Raw genomic sequence first — 20,653 nt, 5'->3', positions numbered from 1 at the left:
CTTTTTATAATTCACCTTCCCTTTATCTTTTGTTCTTTTATTTCCTTCCTGCAACTCAGCTTTAGCAAATTTACTACAGAGAAAGTGAATATTTTTTAATCCTGCATTATTACCTTCATTGTGAATGATGTATCCCATAGTGCTGTGGAGACTGGAGAAAGAATGACTACCCAGCCATTGCCCTCTAAGCCTCTCAGTATATGTTGACAAAATACAGGGAGATAACATGGATATATTATTTCCTTTCTTTTTAATTTATTATTTTTTACTTATTCACTTTATATCCCTCTCACTGTACCCTCCCACTCACCCCCTCCCACAATCCTTTCCCCATCTCCCATCCCCTTCTTCTCTGAGCAGGTGGGGGCAACTCTGGGTATCAGCCCCCCACCACTACAGCACCTCAAGTCTCTGCAAGGCTAGGTGCTTCCTTTCACATGGATATATTTTTTAAAAACAGACAACAGATGAACAGAAACCTGAGTCTGGGAAGCTTAAGAAAGGTGAATAGAGGGCTGTAACAAACAAAATTTAAAATTGAATTATAAAGGATAGAAATGACGTAGATATGTAGATATGGAAGATATGAAAAGTTTCTCAGTAGACATTTAATTATCAAAAAGGTTAACTACTGTCACAAGGCGAAAAAAGTTAGACACCATCTAAATGAGGGACAGGAAAGCTGGAAGGTGGTGAAATAGGAAGATCGTATTAAAAGAAAAAGTTTTAAGAAAGCATTGTTTATACTCTGGGGGTCTAGAAAGGTTGCTTTGTTTTGTTTGTTTTATTTTGCTTTGTTTTTGCAGAAGAGCCATATGAAGCAATAACTCTAACAGGTATGTCTGGCAGTGCTATTTAAGATGGACTGGGATTCACAATGCCTAGCGGTAGAGATGCCAATTAATTACTCAAGTTCTGGGACTTTTCAAGGAATACTAGAAATAACTAAAATTTTATCAAATTTAAATCTGACAAATCATCTCATTTGACTACGTCCTGACTTAATAAGGAATAGATATGAGCCCTTAGTTTTCAACCTGCAGGTCATGGCTCCTTTGGAGGTTAGACAACTGTTTCACAGGGACCACATATTAGGTATGCCACATATCAGATATTTACATTATAATTAATAGGAGCTGGAAAATGACAGCTACCAAGTAGAAATAAAATCATTTGACACTTAGGGGTGTCCACAGCATGAGGAACTGTATGGAAAGGTCACAGCATTATGAAGGTTGAGAACCTCTGCACTAGAGAAACTAACTTGAATGGCCTGTTTATTAGTAGGTAATGAGGAATTAGTCAGAAATTTTATCCTTAGTGTCTCAGCTTGATCACCAGTGACATACCCAGGATGCACTGACAGAGCTGATGCTAGGATTTTATAACAAATGACCTCAGCAAATCTTCTCCACGACTGCCATGGCACCTCCTTTGTTGTAGGTAAGGAAACTGAGTTTTGAAAGATATAAAGAAGTTTTCCATAACCACATACCTGGTAACTGGCAAGATCAAGTTCTGACTGAAGCTGAAGCTGACAAACAACCTCATATGCAGTCTTGTATAACCCTAGTAGGTACTGAGAACCAGAGCAATCTCTTCATGACTATCTTCACATGTTTATGTAAAGACATGTGTGTCTCTGTTTATATTTTCATGTTCAAATAGGAGATATGCAGATCTTCCAAAAAATTTTAATGTGACAGTCCATAAATTATTCATTATTTAGTTCAAGAGAAGTGGTGTTTTACTCTTAGCTATGATCAAGGAGCTGTCAGAATTAATGATAATGGTAGTAGACCCCACCTAAAGACGCATGATGATCTCTGGCCACCTTCTATTTTAATTACTATGATGTGCATATACTGAGAAGTCTTTTGTCAAGATACTAGAACATGGAGATAGTCACTTTCACTTTCAGACACTGTTATATCAAACTCCCCAAGACCTAAGTGACAAAAACCATTGTCCTTGTATCAGTCATTCACATGTGGCAATATTTGCACCAAAGGCATCAAATACAGTCAAAGAAAAGGTTTCCAATGCACCTGACTTTTAACTTTGCTGTATAACCTGCCATGGGCTAATGCTCAGGCCATTGGGACCATTTAGAAGGTCACTGTGCACCAAGTGGGCCAGAGGAGGCATGAAGTAATTAATGAGGTGTCTAAATGGCCTGGTAGCAGCCTGAGAATGAGGGTCTCCTTTGTTTCCTTCTCCACACTATGCTTTTTTGTGGATATAAACATGCATCTGGCCGACAGACTCTGTATCATACCCATCTTTACTACAAATGAGACCACAACATAGCTACTGACAATTCTTTTTCTTTACTTCATCATTATTACTGCATTTGACTATAGATTAACAGTTTGAAGAAAGGATGTATTTAGAATGGGCTCTTAAAAAAAATAAAGACTGAATGGTCTTCAGTCATTTTTTTGAGAAAGAAGGCTCCTACTTCGAATGGAAAGGCCACATAAACACAAACCTTGCCCTTCCTCCCCTGCCTGGTCCTGTGGGCTGGGGCAGACACAGAGTTGGTCTGCTCCTGTCCTGTGGAGATACTGACTCCTGAGTCATCCTAGTGGAGCCACTGCACTCAGAGCAGCCGGTAAGAACTCCATCTCACTCCCTAAGCCCCAGAGATACATCTGGGAGCCAGGGCCATTCAGGACACAGCAGCTACGCAAACCCCACCCCTCCGGAATTCCACTTCTCTTCCTCCCCTGCCTGGTCCTGTGGGCTGGGGCAGACACAGAGTTGGTCTGCTCCTGTCCTGTGGAGATACTGACTCCTGAGTCATCCTAGAGGAGCCTCTGCACTCAGAGCAGCCGAGGAGCCACTGCACTCAGAGCAGCTGACACTGAGTTGATCTACTCCTGTCCTGTGGAGATACTGACTCCTGAGTCATCCTAGAGGATCCACTGCACTCAGAGCAGCAGACACCAAGATTAGGATCATAAGACTACGGAGACATCTGGATCTGAGAAGCTCTGCAACAAGCAAGATAACTGGAAATAAAGACTCCAGTCTTACACAGTGAAGGCAGGCAACACTAGAGTTAACCAGATGGCGAAAGGCAAGCGCAAGAACATAAGCAACAGAAACCAAAGTTTCTTGGCATCATCAGTACCCAGGTCTCCCAATATAGCAAGCCCTGAACACCCCATCACACCTGAAAAGCAGGATTCAGAATTAAAATCACTTCTCATGATGATGATAGAGGATTATAAGAAGGAATTAAGTAACTCCCTTAAAGAAATACAGGAGAGTACAAGTAAACAGATAGAAGCCCTTAAAGAGGAATCACAGAAATCCCTTAAGGAAATGCAAGAAAACACAAAGAAGGAATGAAACAAAAACATTCAGGATCTGAAAATGGAAATAGAAACAATAAAGAAAGCTCAAAGGGAGACAACCATGGAAATAGAAAACTTAAGAAAGAGATCAGGAGTCATAGACGCAAGCATCACCAACCGAATACAAGAGATAGAAGAGAGAATCTCAAATGCAGAAGATACGGTAGAAAATATTGACACAGTTGTCAAAGAAAATGCAAAATGCAAAAAACTCCTAACTCAAACCATCCAGGAAATCCAGGACACAATGAGAAGACCAAACCTAAGGATAATAGGTGTAGATGAGAATGAAGAGTCCCAACTTAAAGGGACAGTAAATATCTTCAACAAAATTATTGAGGAGAACTTCCCTAACCTAAAGAACAAGATGCCTATAAACATATAAGAAGCCTACAGAACACCAAATAGAATAGACCAGAAAAGAAATACCTCCCGTCACATAATAATCAAAACATCAGATGCACAAAACAAAGAAAAATTACTAAAAGCAGTAAGGGAAAAAGGTCAAGTAACATACAAAGGCAGACCTATAAGAATTACACCAGACTTTTCACCAGAGACTATAAAAGCGAGAAGAGCCTGGACGGACATCATACAGACCCTAAGAGAACACAATTGCCAGCCCAGATTACTATACCCAACAAAACTCTCAATCACTATAGATGGTGAAACCAAGATATTCCATGACAAAACCAAATTTGCACAATATCTTCTCACAAACCCAGCACTTCAAAGGATAATTGATGGAAAACGCCAACACAAGGAGGGAAACTACAACCTAGAAAAAGCAAGGAAGTAATCTTTCAACAACCCCAAAAGAAGATAACTATACAAACATAACTTTACCTCTAATAGCAAAAATAACAGGAAGCCACAATCATTTTTCCTTAATATCTCTTAACATCAATGGTCTCAATTCCCCAATAAAAAGAGGCAGACTATCAGACTGGATACACAAACAAGACCCAGAATTTTGCTGCATACAAGAAACGCACCTCAGTGACAAAGACAGACACTACCTCAGAATAAAAGGGTGGAAAACAATTTTCCAAGCCAATGGTCCCAAGAAACAAGCTGGAGTAGCCATTCTAATATCAAATAAAATTGATTTCATCCAAAATTAATCAAAAAAGATAAGGAAGGACACTTCATACTCATCAAAGGAAAAATCTACCAAGGTGAACTCTCAATTCTGAACATCTATCCTCCAAATGCAAGGGCACCTACATACATAAAAGAAACTTTACTTAAGCTCAAAACACACATTACCCCTCACACAATAATAGTGGAGGATTTCAATACCCCACTCTCAGCAATGGACAGATCATGGAAACAGAAACTAAACCGAGACACTTTGACATTAACAGAAGTTATGAACCAAATGGACTTAACAGACATCTATAGAACATTTCATCCTAAAACAAAAGAATATACCTTTTTCTCAGCACCTCATGGTACCTTCTCCAAAATAGACCATATAATTGGTCACAAAGCAGGCCTCTACAGATACAAAAAGATTGAAATAATCCCTTGCATCTTATCAGATCACCACGGAATAAGACTGGTCTTTAATAATGACAAAACCAATGGAAAACCCACGTGCACATGGAAACTGAACAACTCTCTACTCAATGGTGACTTGGTCAAGGAGGAAATAAAGAAAGAAATTAAAGACTTTTTAGAATTCAATGAAAATGAGGACACATCATACCAAAACTTGTGGGACTCCATGAAGGCAGTGCTAAGAGGAAAACTCATAGCTCTAAGTGCCTACAAAAAGAAACTGAAAAGAGCACACACTAACAAGTTGACTGAACAACTAAAAGCTCTAGAACAAAAAGAAGCAAATACACCCAGGAGGAGTAGAAGGCAGGAAATAATCAAACTGAGGGCTGAAATCAACCAAATAGAAACAGAAAGAACAATACAAAATATCAATAAAACCAGGAGTTGGTTCTTTGAGAAAATCAATAAGATAGATAAACCGTTAGCCAGATTAACCAGAGGGCACAGAGACAGTATCCAAATTAATAAAATCAGAACTGAAAAGGGTGACATAACAACAGAAACTGAAGAAATTCAAAAAAATCATCAGATCCTACTACAAAGGCCTATACTCAACAAAACTGGAAAACCTGGAAGAAATGGACAATTTCCTAGACAGATACCAGGTCCTAAAGTTAAACCAGGAGCAGATAAACCATCTAAATAGTCCCATAACCCCTAGGGAAATAGCAGCAGTCATTAAAAGTCTCCCCACTAAAAAAAGCCCAGGACCAGATGGTTTTAGTGCTGAATTTTATCAGACCTTCAAGGAAGACCTAATACCAATTCTCTTCAAACTATTCCACAAAATAGAAACAGAAGGAACACTACCCAATTCGTTCTATGAAGCTACAATTACACTCATACCCAAACCCCACAAGGACCCGACAAAGAAAGAGAACTCCAGACCAATCTCCCTTATGAACATCGATGCAAAAATACTCAATAAAATTCTAGCAAACCGAATACAAGAACACATCAAAACAATCATCCATCATGATCAAGTAGGTTTTATCCCAGGAATGCAGGGATGGTTCAATATTCGGAAATCCATCAATGTAATCCACTATATAAACAAACTCAAAGAAAAAAACCACATGATCATCTCACTAGATGCTGAGAAAGCATTTGATAAAATTCAACATCCCTTCATGATAAAAGTCTTGGAAAGATCAGGAATTCAAGGCCCATACCTAAACATAGTAAAAGCAATTTACAGCAAACCAGTAGCCAACATCAAGCTAAATGGAAAGAAACTTGAAGCAATCCCACTAAGATCAGGGACTAGACAAGGCTGCCCACTCTCCCCCTACCTATTCAATATAGTACTGGAAGTCCTAGCCAGAGCAATTAGACAACAAAAAGAAGTCAAAGGGATACAAATACGAAAGGAAGAAGTCAAAATATCGCTATTTGCAGATGATATGATAGTATACTTAAGTGATCCCCAAACTTCCACCAGAGAACTCCTAAACCTGATAAACAACTTCAGCAAAGTGGCTGGTTATAAAATCAACTCAAACAAATCAGTAGCCTTCCTCTACATGAAAGATAAACAGACTGAAAAAGAAATTAGGGAAATGACACCCTTCACAATAGTTGCAAATAATATGAAATACCTTGGTGTGAATCTAACCAAGCAAGTGAAAGACCTGTACGACAAGAACTTCAAGTCCCTGAAGAAAGAAATTGAAGAAGATCTCAGAAGATGGAAAGATCTCCCATGCTCATGGATTGGCAGGATTAATATAATAAAAATGGCCATCTTGTGAAAAGCAATCTACAGATTCAATGCAATCCCCATTAAAATCCCAACTCAATTCTTCACAGAGTTAGAAAAGGAAATTCTCAAATTCATATGGAATAACAAAAAACCCAGGATAGCGAAAACTATTCTCAACAATAAAAGAACTTCTGGAGGAATCAACATTCCTGACTTCAAGCTGTACTACAGAGCAATAGTGATAAAAACTACCTGGTATTGGTACAGAGACAGGCAGGAAGATCAATGGAATAGAATTGAAGACCCAGAAATGAACCCACACTCCTATGGTCACTTGATCTTTGACAAAGGAGCTAAAACTGTCCAGTGGAAAAAGGACAGCATTTTCAACAAATGGTGCTGGTTCAACTGGAGGACAACATGTAGAAGAATGAAAATTGATCCATTCTTATCCCCTTGTACAAAGCTCAAGTCTAAGTGGATAAGGGACCTCCACATAAAACCAGATACACTGAAACTAATAGAAGAGAAGGTGGGGAAGACCCTCGAATACTTGGGCACAGGGGAAAAGTTCCTGAACAGAACACCAATGGCATATGCTCTAAGATCAAGAATTGACAAATGGGACTTCATAAAATTGCAAAGTTTCTGTAAGGCAAAGGACACTGTCAATAGGACAAAACGACAACCAACAAATTGGGAAAAGATCTTTACCAATCCTTCATCTGATAGAGGGCTAATATCCAATATATACAAAGAACTCAAGAAAGTAGACTCCAGACAACCAAATTACCCTATTAAAAAATGGGGTATAGAGCTTAACAAAGAATTTTCAACGGAAGAAACTCAAATGGCCTAGAAGCACCTAAAGAAATGTTCAGTGTCCTTAGTCATCAGGGAAATGCAAATCAAAACAACTCTGAGATTCCATCTCACACCAGTCAGAATGGCTAAGATTAAGAACTCAGGTGATAGTAGATGCTGGCGAGGGTGTGGAGAAAGAGGAACACTCCTCCATTGTTGGTGGGACTGCAAGATGGTGCAACCACTTTGGAAGTCAGTGTGGCGGTTCCTCAGAAAATTGGACATAGCATTACCTGAGGATCCAGCTATACCACTCCTAGGCATATACCCAGAAGATGCTCGAACATATAACAAGGACATATGCTCAACTATGTTCATAGCAGCCTTATTTATAATAGCCAGGAGCTGGAAAGAACCCAGATGTCCTTCAACTGAGGAATGGATTAAAAAAATGTGGTATATTTACACAATGGAGTATTACTCAGCTATTAAAAACAATGAATTCGAGAGGTTCCTAGGTAAATGGATGGAACTAGAAATTATCATCCTGAGTGAAGTAAGCCAATCACAAAAGAACACACATGGTATTCACTCACTGATTATTGGATATTAGCCCAGAACCTTGAAATGCCCAAGATGCGACTCACAGGCCACATGAAGCTCATAAAAATGGAAGACCAAGTGGGGGTGATTCAGTTCTTCTTAGAAGGAGCAACAAAATACTCAAGGGAGCAAATATGGAGACAAAGTGAGGGACAGAAACTGAAGGAGGGGCCGTTTCAAGACCACTCCACCTGAGTATCCATCCCATGTGCAGTCACCAAAGGTAGATGCTGATGTGGAAGTCAGGAAGTGCATGCCGATAAGAGCCTGATATGGATGTCTCCTCAGAGGCCTTCAAGAGTCTGACATATTCAGAGGCAGATGCTTACAACTAGCCATTGAACTGATCATGAGGTTCTCCATGGAGGAGTTAGAGTGAGGACTGAAGGAGCTGAAAGGGTTTGTGGCACCATGAGGAGAGCAACAATACCAACCAACCACAGCTCCCAGGGTCCTAACCACCAGCCTGGGAGCACTTATGGAGGGATCCAGGGCTTCAGCTGAATATGTAAGAGTGGAGGGCCCTGCTTGGCACAGGTGGAAGATGAGATCCTTGACCTCATGAAGGCTGGACGCCCCAGGGGGTGGGAATTTTGAGGGTGGGGAAGTGGGAGTGGGGGGGTAGGTGGGGGTTACATCCACAGAGAAGAAGGAGGAGGGGTAAGGGGATGGGGGGTTCCCGGGTCTGTGGGGGATGGGGTAAGGGGATAACATATGAAATGTAAATAAAATATCTAATAAAAAAAAGTTTAAAAAAAAACCAAAAAAAAAAAAAAAACACAAACCTTAAAGAAACAGTGAAGACCTTTGTCTTACAAATGTGCACTGCCAGGTTTCTTTTCTCTCTTTTCGCTTGTCTAGCTCTTATATGGATGTCACTTTATTTAAATCATTTATCTGTCTAAGAGTTAACAAAGGGAATAAAGGACAGACCGAAAAAACTGTTTCCCTCCCAAGGAAGCACTAACAGAAGAAATATCTATTTAAAGCGTATTGTCTCTTTGGTTACACACACACACACACACACACACACACACACAAAATGAACTTGCTATAAAGAGTTGGAAGCCCGGTCTGATTGAATTGATGGTGATTAAAATCTGATGGTAGAATCCAACCATTTAAATTGTAATTTAAATTGGTCAAATAGGATTGAAACCAGAGCACTTGACAAACTCAAAATGGGGTTATAAGAGTTTCGTTGTGTGCATGTGAAATGTTTTACTTCCTCTCAGTTGAAATTAGCCTTGGAGGATGAAATGAAACAATTTCTAAATTTATATGACTTTTCATTAGTAATAAAATGATACTTGTGAAGAAGTACAACTTACAATGTGTAATGATAAAGAAAAACGGGCAGAAAATTAAAAGCTTTAAATAACAAGCAAAGATAATTAGATCTTTTCTCTTTATGAGATGTTGTTATTCCAGATTTTGTTATTATGTAGAGCTTGAAAAAAGTGTAACTTGGTAATCTAAAAGCTAGTAAGTGGCCAGTAAATTATCAAGTTACATTTTTTTTTTTAGCTTAAGTTCATGTAGGTCAAAATGTAACTCTCAATCCAAGCACAGAAAATTTAGTTACAATATATATAATCTACATGCAATTATACTGTTTTTATTAAAATTGATATTTTAAAATGTATATTAAAATTGTTTAACAAAATAAGTAGAACAATAATTCACACTTTTACAAAAATTAATAAAGTTATTAACAAGGTCTCTAGTGGAATTTTGAAGAGATTAGAATTTGCCAAAGTAGAAGTAGCTGTTCTAACTTTCACACAATAATCTTTCTAGTAAATTACTCATTCCAACTATTGAGTACATTAGCAAAGCTGCCTAGTGAACTGTTCTTCATGCAGACCACAAGGTGTCCGAAGTCACTGAGAATGTGATCCACTTTACATTTCTGTCAGGCTCTGTCATGTTCCGGAAGGCCATCATGATAAGTTTATATCCCTCACTGTTCAAGTAATGTCTAGATCTCTGAACCCAGCAATGAATAAACCGCACTGATGGCAAACAGTTAAAAGAGCATTAATAAAAGAAAAATCCACAGGGCTCAGTGGTTGAAAGTGCTTGCTGTTTGTTAGAGAACCCAAGTTCAGTACCTAGCATCACAACCATTTATAACTCCAGCTCTAGTAGAACATACACTTTCCTCTGGCTTCTGAAGGCACCTGAACATTTATGCGTGCAAACACACAGACATACACCACACACACACATACACACACACACACACACTACAACAAATCTTTGTGTTTTTTCTTTTAAAAAGTATATAAAGATAAAATCAAATTTGTATGTATGTCAACAGCTTTCCTTCTAACTGAAATGATTTTCTTAGAATTTTTGAGGAGTTACAATGCATTTATATATTGCACACACACACACACACACACACACACACACACACACACATAATGAGCCCAGTGGTTGTGGCACACATCTTTAATCCCAGTACTTGTGAGGCAGAGGCAAATAGATATCCAAGTTCGAGGCCACCATATGCAACAGAAGAAGTTCCAGGACAAGCAGGGATATACAAAGAACCCCTGTTTTTGCAAAACAAAAAGGAAGTGGATTCATAATTATAAGAAAAAAATGACTATTCCAAAAACTATGCACAAAGAGGAAAAGATCGTAAGAAGAAGCACAGTGCTTCTATCCTTCAGCTTCCCTAAAAACATGAAGATAAGCAGATGTTCATAAAAGACAATGGTTTTATGTATTTTTCCATAGAAATCATGTTAAAATTGAGAGTCCTGTTCTTGACACAAGACTTGGCATAAAAGTAAGCCTAGCTTAGGCCGATGGTGCTATAAAGAACAACTATAAAATTCTTCCATATATTTAATAGTAAAATTATGCTTAGAGCCCAATAAAATGAGCATAAATATCTTATACACATGGATTATACAAGAGGGTACTCTAGGCTATAAAGTATACACGCTGCACATAAATAAAGCTGTATTATCCTATAAATTAAACTACTTAAAATTAATATGCTATCTATAATAAAGATTAAACATTTAATTAACAATATTTTTGCTTGCCCTCTTGTACGTTTTATGATTTGAATGGCCAGGGTATCTTAACTTGATGTCTAGAAGAGCTTGAAAAGAATTCTTTTTAAAAGATTCCCTGTCTCAGTCACTTAGTTCAAGTAGATAGAAGTTGTGAGCCTGCTCATTAGACTTTGTCATAAAGGAAGTGGAGATTCAGGGTATAGAGGAGCACCCACACTCTGGTGGGATAACACATCTAAAATTCCAAGTCTAGCTCTACACAGACTGAGGTGGGGTCTAGACTAGCATAAACTCCACAACAAATAAGTGAAAGAGATGTCTCAAAAGAGTCTAACATTAGTGACACATTTCATCTGCCATTCATGACTCCAGCTGGGCACCATTTGATAGACAGAGACAAATGAACAGGCTAGGCATGTTGTCATAAAAGTGAATAAGTCAGGGATCAGAAATGAATATATGACAGGTGACAGAAAGAGCGAGTTCATCTTGTTGGACCTGCAGAGGCCCAGCTAATTCCAAGAGACCCAGTGTCAATGGGTCCAGAGAGAGAGCAAGGTAAACAAACGTAAGCCCCTCTCATTCCCTTTGATAGAGAGAACCCTGAAACATAATCAAATCTGTTTTTTCACCGCTGTCTTTGCAATAACCTTCAGCTAGGTAGCTCAGAGCAAAGGCAGACTGACATATCCTCCAGAAAATTGGAACTCAAGTGTCCAAACTTGATCATCAAAACAAATTATTTTCAGAATCTAATCTTTATATTAGCTTATTTGGTCTACCAGAACAAAATAAGGTAGCAAATTGTATGTTGTATAAACAAAAGAAATATATTTCTCTAATTTCTGGTGATCGCTCTCAAAGATTTAAGTAAGCTCTCATAGATTCGGTGACTGCAGAGAGTAAATCTGCTTGTTCTTACCTCTGTCTACCTTAGTTTTCACAATTGGGAGAGATAAACATGAATATGAAGATCTTATGAGAGAAGATCTTCCAGGTTTGAAGGCTTAGAATTTAGCAGAGCCATATGCTGCCTGCTTAGAGTGCATGAAGCCCCACGTTTAATCCTTGGTATAAAACAAGACAAGTCAAGACAAGACAAGACAAGAAGAATCTTCCAATTCTGGCAATACACTAATGAAGATCAAGAAGGAGTTTCTTCCCAAACCACCTGGTAAAACCTCACTATTCATATTTAAATTGATTTTCTTTTTCTGTTGCTATGATAAAATACCTTGACAGAACTAAGCAAATCCGGTCTCCAGTTTTGTACTTCTTTCAACAAGTCTCTACCTCTTAAAGGTTCCAACATCTTCCCAAATAGCACCAGCATCTGAAGATCAAGTATTCAAACATAATGAGTCTGGGGTGGGGGGTGGTTCATGGGAGGGAGACATTACTCACTCGAACCATAATAATATTAATTTCAAAAGTAAACTTCAACACATAAATTTTGAGAGGTACACAAACCTTCAGACCACAGCAGTCTTGGAGGCTTCTAAATGTTCCTCCTAACAAATAACTTTAGTGATGATAATCAGCACTTTGAAGTGGTATCTCAAATGTCTGTTTAAACACATGAAAATGTTCACACCTTTGTGAGCCTGCTCTTCCTAATTCATTTTCTTGTTTGAGAGGTTATTTGTTCTTTCCTCATTCTATTAAGAGTGCAAAGGCTGCCAGACAAATACAAAAAGCAGTGTGGGGTGCATATGGGAGGGAGGGTCCCTTAGGTTCCTCTGCTTTGGTGCTATTTGATCTGCAAAGGTGCTGATGGAGCAATTGTGGGACTGGCTTGAAGCTTGTCACTTCTGCATTTGAAATCATATTCATTACCTCATCTTATTTACTGAACTCTAACATATCCCCTGAAGAAACTGTTATTCTATTTTACAGATTAAGAAACTGGTTTGGAACATTTGTAAGTTATAATTGCAAATCTGTGCCTTTGATCAATGAAGGAAGTGGTTTCTGTGCCCAAGTCCTCTCACACAGTAGGTCTGCAAAAATACTTGTTGACTGAATAAATTATGGGGTGATATTTTTCCACCAGTAGACCATGTTCAAGAGCACAAATAAAACAGGGGAGAGAAGTGAAGTAACAACAGAGTTAAGGAATGAAGGCACCAATGGGAACTCACCTTTGCTACACATTTATAATGTTCTGGTGTCCTGATAATATATACTACTAATGTCTTAGAAGACTTTGTAAAGTTCAGTAGTAAAAATACTAGTGTATTTTTTACTTGGTACATACAAGTAAACCATACGATATGCCTCAGTCAGAATTTAAATTGTGCTAAGCTGACATCACACGCATGGTCTTAGGACTCTGAAATACCATGTAGAATTAATTAAGAAGTGACAATAGTGACTGAGATTGGGTGCAGTAGTAAGAGGACATCGGGAAGTATAAGGTCAATATTGACTGTGTGCTAGGTCTTAAACTGGCTGCCTAGATCATCTTTAGTTTTCATTCTAACCCAAAATGTTGCTATGAATCTTTCATTTCATAGGAACATTGACGTTCAAAGAGGCTTCCTGATTTTCTCTAGGTTGCACAGCTAACAAAGAATAAAAATGTGAATCAAACCATTTTCAGTTCTAAATCAATGCCCCTTATCTTTCATATGTGATATTATTAGAAGCCAAACTACACAGTCTAGACAACTACAATTTTTCAATGTTGGCAGAAATTTGTGTCTCTAAGCCATATGGTAGAGAACAGAGGGATCCAAGTATTTGTGCTTTGATCAGTGGAGTTTCCAATCTGAAAAGTTGATTCCTTTATTCCAAAGTGTGTGTTGCGGCTTACAAGAATAGACAAGGATCCCTAAGAGAACATTCTTATCTTACCAGTTCAACTGAAACAGCCTTAGTGACCAAGAGGGTCACAGGTTAGTGTTATCAATAAGATAAAAATGCTGTGCAAAATAAAGTAAATGGTTTTCATAATGAGGACATAGTTCCAGTTTTAGACAATGGGTAGAATATAACTTTCTGACTAGTTGAGAATACACAGATGACACCCATTGTCTATTACCTATGGTGGTCTCCTTGAAATCTCTGGAGTTAATGTCATCATTATTTTAGGAAGTGCTCCACAAGTTCAGGAAAACAATAGAGTTGTGAATGTTTGCAGTTGGATAACATTTCGATGAGTGTAAAAGCAAAATAAACATGGCCAAAAGATAAGAGCGGAAAATGATCCATTCCTTGTATCAGATTGGGAGTTACTTCCAAAGCAATGTCCTCCCCTGACAAAGGAAGTAAAGCCAAACTATTGAATATTCAATAGAACTCCCATTAGGAAGTCTATATGCACTTATGTAGGGAAATACTTTACAGACAGGCACCTTCCTCAGGATGTCTGGTTAAGTACATTCCTTGAGCATGTTGTAGTTAAAGAATGTAAGATAGAGAAGCATGCTTCTTTCAGTGACAAAGAACAAATATTTTAAAGGCTGATATGGCAATCAGGAACACTTTGAGGTTCGGTTTATATCATAAAATGATAGCCAGGAATGTCCTAGGCATGTTCCAAATAGCTTGAGTTGAAAACAATGAAAAAGATACTTTGACAATACTTTAGTATATGATTTTGACACCAAAAGTGACTGCCTTTCTTAGAGGCTAAGAGAATTGATTATATTAATCAGAAAATACAGAATTTCTGAGTTGTATTTCTGACCAATCCTCTGATACTAGTAAAGGGTGTCAGGCATGAGCACACACTTGAGAATTATTAAGGACTGTTGTTCAAGAAAGAATATGTTTCATTTGAAACAGAGACTCTCCATGTATCCTTAGATGTTCTATGACTTGCTATCCACAAGCTTGCAGCTGTCCTCATGTAAACCAAGTGATGGGATGACAACTATGAGTAACCATGCTCTGCCAGGCCCTAAAATTCCTTCATTTCTATTCACCTTTCTTTTCTTCAGACAGATATTATTCATTATATGATACAATTTATCATTAGTCAACAACATACTCCTTAAACAAGTGTTCAGTTTCTTGACTTTAAGTTGTCAAGGCCTCTAGAAAGTTCCAAGCATGATTTGCAGAGGCCATGCATAGCATAGTGAGTTCCACATTTTTTCTGAGCTGAGGAAACACAGACACCAATGTCAACTGAGATGAAAGTTAAGAACAATATTGTCCATAGCTTTGTAAATTATGCACACATCCTACTAATTTTAAATTCCTGGGGGCACATCCTACATAACCAATATAACCTAAGAGGCTTCCCTTCTTCGAGATTATAGAAGTTGTTCATTTACCTGTCAATAATCAGGCAGAAATAAAATTTTGCTCATGTTTTGCAAATGGCTTTTTTAAAAAAATAATTTTCATAGCTTCACTGTGAGCTTGAGTCTTTTAAAGCTGTCAGAACTGAGATAGGCAAAGTGATGACTGACTGTTTCACTCTGGCAGTTCCTTTGGAGCAATTATTTAATGTGAACATTATTTAAATGTGAGAGTGGAATGAATCTGTCCTAGTGTGGTTTTTAAATTTTAGTCTCAACATCTTATCCCCCATCTACATTTAAAGCAGCAAATCATTCTTTGCTTCCTGCCTTCCATTTAGAGTTAGCACAGAGCTTAGATATTGGAAAAAGTAATTTTGACTAAAGAGCCATAGATAAACACATTGCTGTGCTATCCTTGGCTCTGTTATTCTCTTATCCCATCGTAAGAGGAAAATGCTGAATTTGAACTGAGGCAAAACGTGATCGATTTTTGGTTCTGTACAGCTGACAGGTTAGAAAACCACGCTGTCCTCCCAGCTTTACTTTAACCCTGCAGGATACAAATAAAGCTACTTTTGTTGGATGCCATTTTAAGGAAAGATCCTTATCTAGAGAGAAGTTAATGAAGAAGCTAATATAATTACCACCTTTCTCTTCAGCTTGGCAAGAATGATGTTTACATTACTATGAAGTGATACTATAGCTGTGTCTTATACTGGAGTCCTAAATTGGGTATCTTAGAGAAATACCTAAGAGCTAGTGGAAGGAATATGGAAAAATGGCAACGGAATTATTATTATTGATGTGAAGATGAAGAGAGGTGAAAGTGCATAGGAAATCGTTACATGATTACTTCAAGAAATGGATCATGCTGAAGTGCGGTTATACTCTGAAGAACTCTGGTACCTTGTTCCTGTGTCGTTTTTCTCAGAAAACAGCAGAAAGTGGTATTTATTCTGGAAACGGTCTTTCATACAAGCAATATTCATTACACACAGCTACTCTCAGCTCTAAAGGACTAGGGGAACAAACTACTTGAAAATAAACAAAAATTACAGTCACCAGGATGGATGTTGTTGTTGTTGTTGTTGTTGAGAGGGAATATGCATGGGTGATGATTCCAAACATTCCAGCCAATGGCTCCTGGGAGTATGGGCAAACATCATTTTCATTGTTGATAATGATGGTGCTTTTCAATCATTTCCCAGAGTTTAACTCACTTTTCTGAGTGTGAACACGGTTGTGTGACCATAATGCTGGTAACACAGGGATAACAAATACAAAGATTAAAAACAGTGAGTCAAAGAGCTCTTACTTCTCTGTCCAAATGAATCAGAGTTCCCACATCTGTTTAGAATGCTACCATGGTGTGATCTGAAGCATACTGAAGAACATTTATATGTTGAGCAAATTGTTAAATTGTTCAGGAATGAATAAAGCCATTGAATCTTAACTACCTCTCAGAGGAAACAAATGTTCACAAATTTGATTTCTTTGTTGATATACTTTTGGGTACAAATCTTGTTTTCTAGTAGCTAAACCTAGATGAAGTTAAGAACTGGTATGACTGTGACAATAATATAGACAAAATACATTCCCCAAGCGTCTCAATTATATAGCAACTAAAAAAGGTTTCCAGTTTAAATGACCTAGATACTCTGCAAAGAAACATATAAAATGTAGTATTAAAACAATTAATTTGTATTTGACTATAGTTATTTCTATTGGCTTCATTCTCGGCTTTTTCTATTTGAGCTCATATTGTGTTTGTGTCTTGTTTTTATTTTATTTTTATTTTATATAACATCCATAACTAATTTTGTGTTTTGTATTATTATTATATCAAATAAAGCTACTGTAATACATCTAAGATACAGCTAAAAATTCTGTACTTGAGAAGATGTATCATTTCATATTTTTGCTACTAATGCAATAACAAACATCATTGTACATAAATCAGCTTGTTTAACATTTTCTAGGTACAAGTAAATGATATCACATCTAAATTGGGTCCTCTGATAGGCTGGTCCTCTGTACATGTTCAATAAGACTACATTTCCCAGATCTCCTTGCTGGTACAATAGACATAACTAAGTTTGTTCAGTGTATAATGAAAGTACCCTGCAAGAGCTGTCAATACCCTTCCTTACATTATGTAGGCTTCACAACTCTTTTTTATTACTTTTCTCTTTTTAAATCATAGAATAAGAGCAGCAAGGCCCAGAGCAGCAAGATAAAAAGAGGCTCAACCTGAGGTCTATGAGGAGTAGCCTGCTGTGCCAATCCTGGCAGTCATATCAAATGTTTTTCTTATTTAAGCTACTGTGTTTGGTAACTAGTATGTGCAATAGAATGCAATTCTAGACAGTAAAAATGTACTTGTTGTATAGTAAAATAAAACCAGCATAATCATCCAACACACAGTAGAAGTAGTAGTATCTATAAGTAATTATAAGGCTACTGCATATTACATCCAATTTTGGGTAGTTTGATTTCTCATCTATTAATTGTATGATATCTATAAAACCATATTAATCAATAAAAGCCTGATCTGTCACAAGGATTGGCATATATAAGAAGGAATATTTGTCCTAAGTAATGAATGAGAGTTTGAAAGGGAAATACTTAATCTTTAACTCTGAAAAGTGAATTAACTAATGAAACAAACCAGGAAGGCAAGCAATCCTTCAAATGTATACAAATAATAAAAGTACTTTAAGTTACTCACAAACAGTATTTATATTCTGAAATCATCATTATGAGGAGGCTTCTGTAAATGATAAATATTCTCTTATGGTTTCTATTCCTCTTTATTACACATAGGTTTAAAGATATCACTCAAAGAATAGAAAAAGCTAAGTGATTATTTTGTGGCTCATAATTTTCCTAAAATCAAGTGTATAAAATGTGAGATCACACTTGCATTTTATGAGGCTATGACACTGTCATCACCATAGAGTACCCAAGATATTATTCAGGGATTTAGTTTTATTTTTAATTTTATAAACATTATTATTTAAAATTTGCAAATAAATAAAAACCTCATATAACAAATTAACCATACCTAAACTCTTCCAACTCAATAAATACTATACAGTTAGAAAGGCATTCAGATGAAAAGCTTATAATTTAATTTTAATGTAAAGAATTTATTTTTAAAAAGCATTTTTTAAGTTGGAAAATATCTTCTAGTGTTTAATTTCAAAACGTCTTTTTGGGTGGGGGTGATCTTGTTGTTGTTGTTTGATATTTTGTTTTATTTTATTCTGAGGCTTCTAATGATTGTTTCTAACTGCCAAGATGAGTCTCTTAAGAACTTAGTGTAACTTATTCATAGATCTTTTCTCTCTTAAGCTCAAAAAGTCAGAAAATTTGAAGATTTCAAGGTAAATGGTTCTTGAAAATCTATAAGAAAAACAACCTAGTTTAAACATCTCATAAATTTCATTTTTCAAGCTGAAAAAAATGTGGCTAATGTGTAAATCACTACATTAACTGCAGATTTGTAAAGACAAAAGGCCTGTGATTACACCCTGGCAATATTAAACCAGGAAGCCAATCAGTCACACACTCACAGTCACCCAAGAGCTATACAACTCAGCTCTGCTTATTAGGAGGAGTCCACTTGTATCAGAATGAAGCGACTTTAGTCACATGACATTGATGCCAGAACTCAAGGCACCAAAGAAATGAAGCAGAATGCACTTTATTGTCTCAAAAGTATCCAAATGTTATAAATAAATATTGATATGGAGAGTCACCAGATTTAAAGAGAGATTTCTTCTGGATATCAGATGGAAAAATTAGACCAGAAAGAGAAAAAGAGTGGAGTTGAACTTATGAAAATACCACTTCCTATATACTCTATCCAATTAACCAAAATATGCATATGTACAATTCTAGGATGGTAGAACCCTGAAGTATGCATTTTTTCTATAAGTTTACAACTCTTTATGGAATGTATAAAGAAGTAACGCTATAGGGATTTCTATGCTATGCTGTTAGTCTTTTTCCCCCCTCAAGCCACAGCTCTGTGTTTCGAATTCAAATTACATACATGTCAAACACTAAATTCACTTTTTTTCAGCACATTGAGTCTTATGTGAAGAAAATGGAAACAAGGTTAGGGAGACATCATCTCGATTGGCAGCAATACCAACCTAGAGAGATGAGTCCATGGATTTAATAGCCATTGGGTGGAGGCAGGTTTCTTCATAGGTGAAATTGTGAGTGTAACATCAATGGTGTGCACACTGTTTTAGCCAAGTAAAGAATCTTTGCAATGGTTTATCAATTAAATAATCATACCATTCTATACTTGACCACTCTGTTTGTTGCAGTTTTAAATGAGATTGTGTTAAAGTTATAGAGACAAGATCATTTATGAGACAAAATACAAGTAAGACTAATTAATTTGGAAAATCTGAAAAAGTTTCATTATACATATATATAACACATATCGACAAACTGAAAATAATTAAAATTTTAAAGAACTCTCTAATGAGAGAGAGTGAATCAATTTGCCCCACATTGTGTTCAGAGGCTGAGGTGAGATACCAAAAATAAAAATAAAGACTCCATCTCTGTAAATTTTAAATGGGCTCAATTTCTTTCAGAAACAACAAGCTGAATTATTCTCTGCCTATTACACCTCCTTGGTAGCAAATAGCAGCTTTTAAATCAGTTGATTCTAATTCCAAAGAAGTAAACAATTGCCAAAACATTTTCCCCTAAGGTAACTATTCATGTGAGTCAGTTGTTCACACCTTTAAAAACACAGGTGCAATGCTATGTAGGAAGGGAGACATGGCCTCACAACTTACATACCCTTGATTCAGAGCTGAAGCAATTGTCAAGCCATCACTCTCCACGAATTTACTGTGTTAAGCTGAATAGCCTAACAAGCAAGATGACTAAGTAATGAATTCTGTTTTGTGCGATGATGCAAACACAGCTTTGCCCCTAATGGAAATGAACCCCATTGCTTTTGACTGTAGCCAAACACCACAGCAACACTGCTTTCTTCTTTGTAGAAAATGAAAGGGAAAAAATGAGGTAGTTATGTTGCTAATGTAGGTGAAGAAGTAAATATCCGGATTCTTGAAGCAAAGAGGAATTAGAGATAATAATGATAATTCTCAGTTTCACTTCACAGGGGTTTAAAAGTGGAGACTGCTTAGCAGAGGTCTCTGTTAGCAGAGGTCTCTGTTAGCAGAGGTCTCTGTTATGTTGAGTACAAATGAACAAAGCCCTATCCGCTAACCCAAACCGAGTCTTTCCTTGCCGTTTCAGAAAAGTGCATTAGTCAAGGCTGTTTATTTCTCTTGT

This window comes from Grammomys surdaster, unplaced genomic scaffold (genome assembly GCF_004785775.1).
Source record: "Grammomys surdaster isolate TR1022 unplaced genomic scaffold, NIH_TR_1.0 126398, whole genome shotgun sequence".
Taxonomy (NCBI): domain Eukaryota; kingdom Metazoa; phylum Chordata; class Mammalia; order Rodentia; family Muridae; genus Grammomys; species Grammomys surdaster.
The sequence above is the reverse complement of the archived record's forward strand: the minus strand, read 5'-3'. Positions refer to the sequence as shown.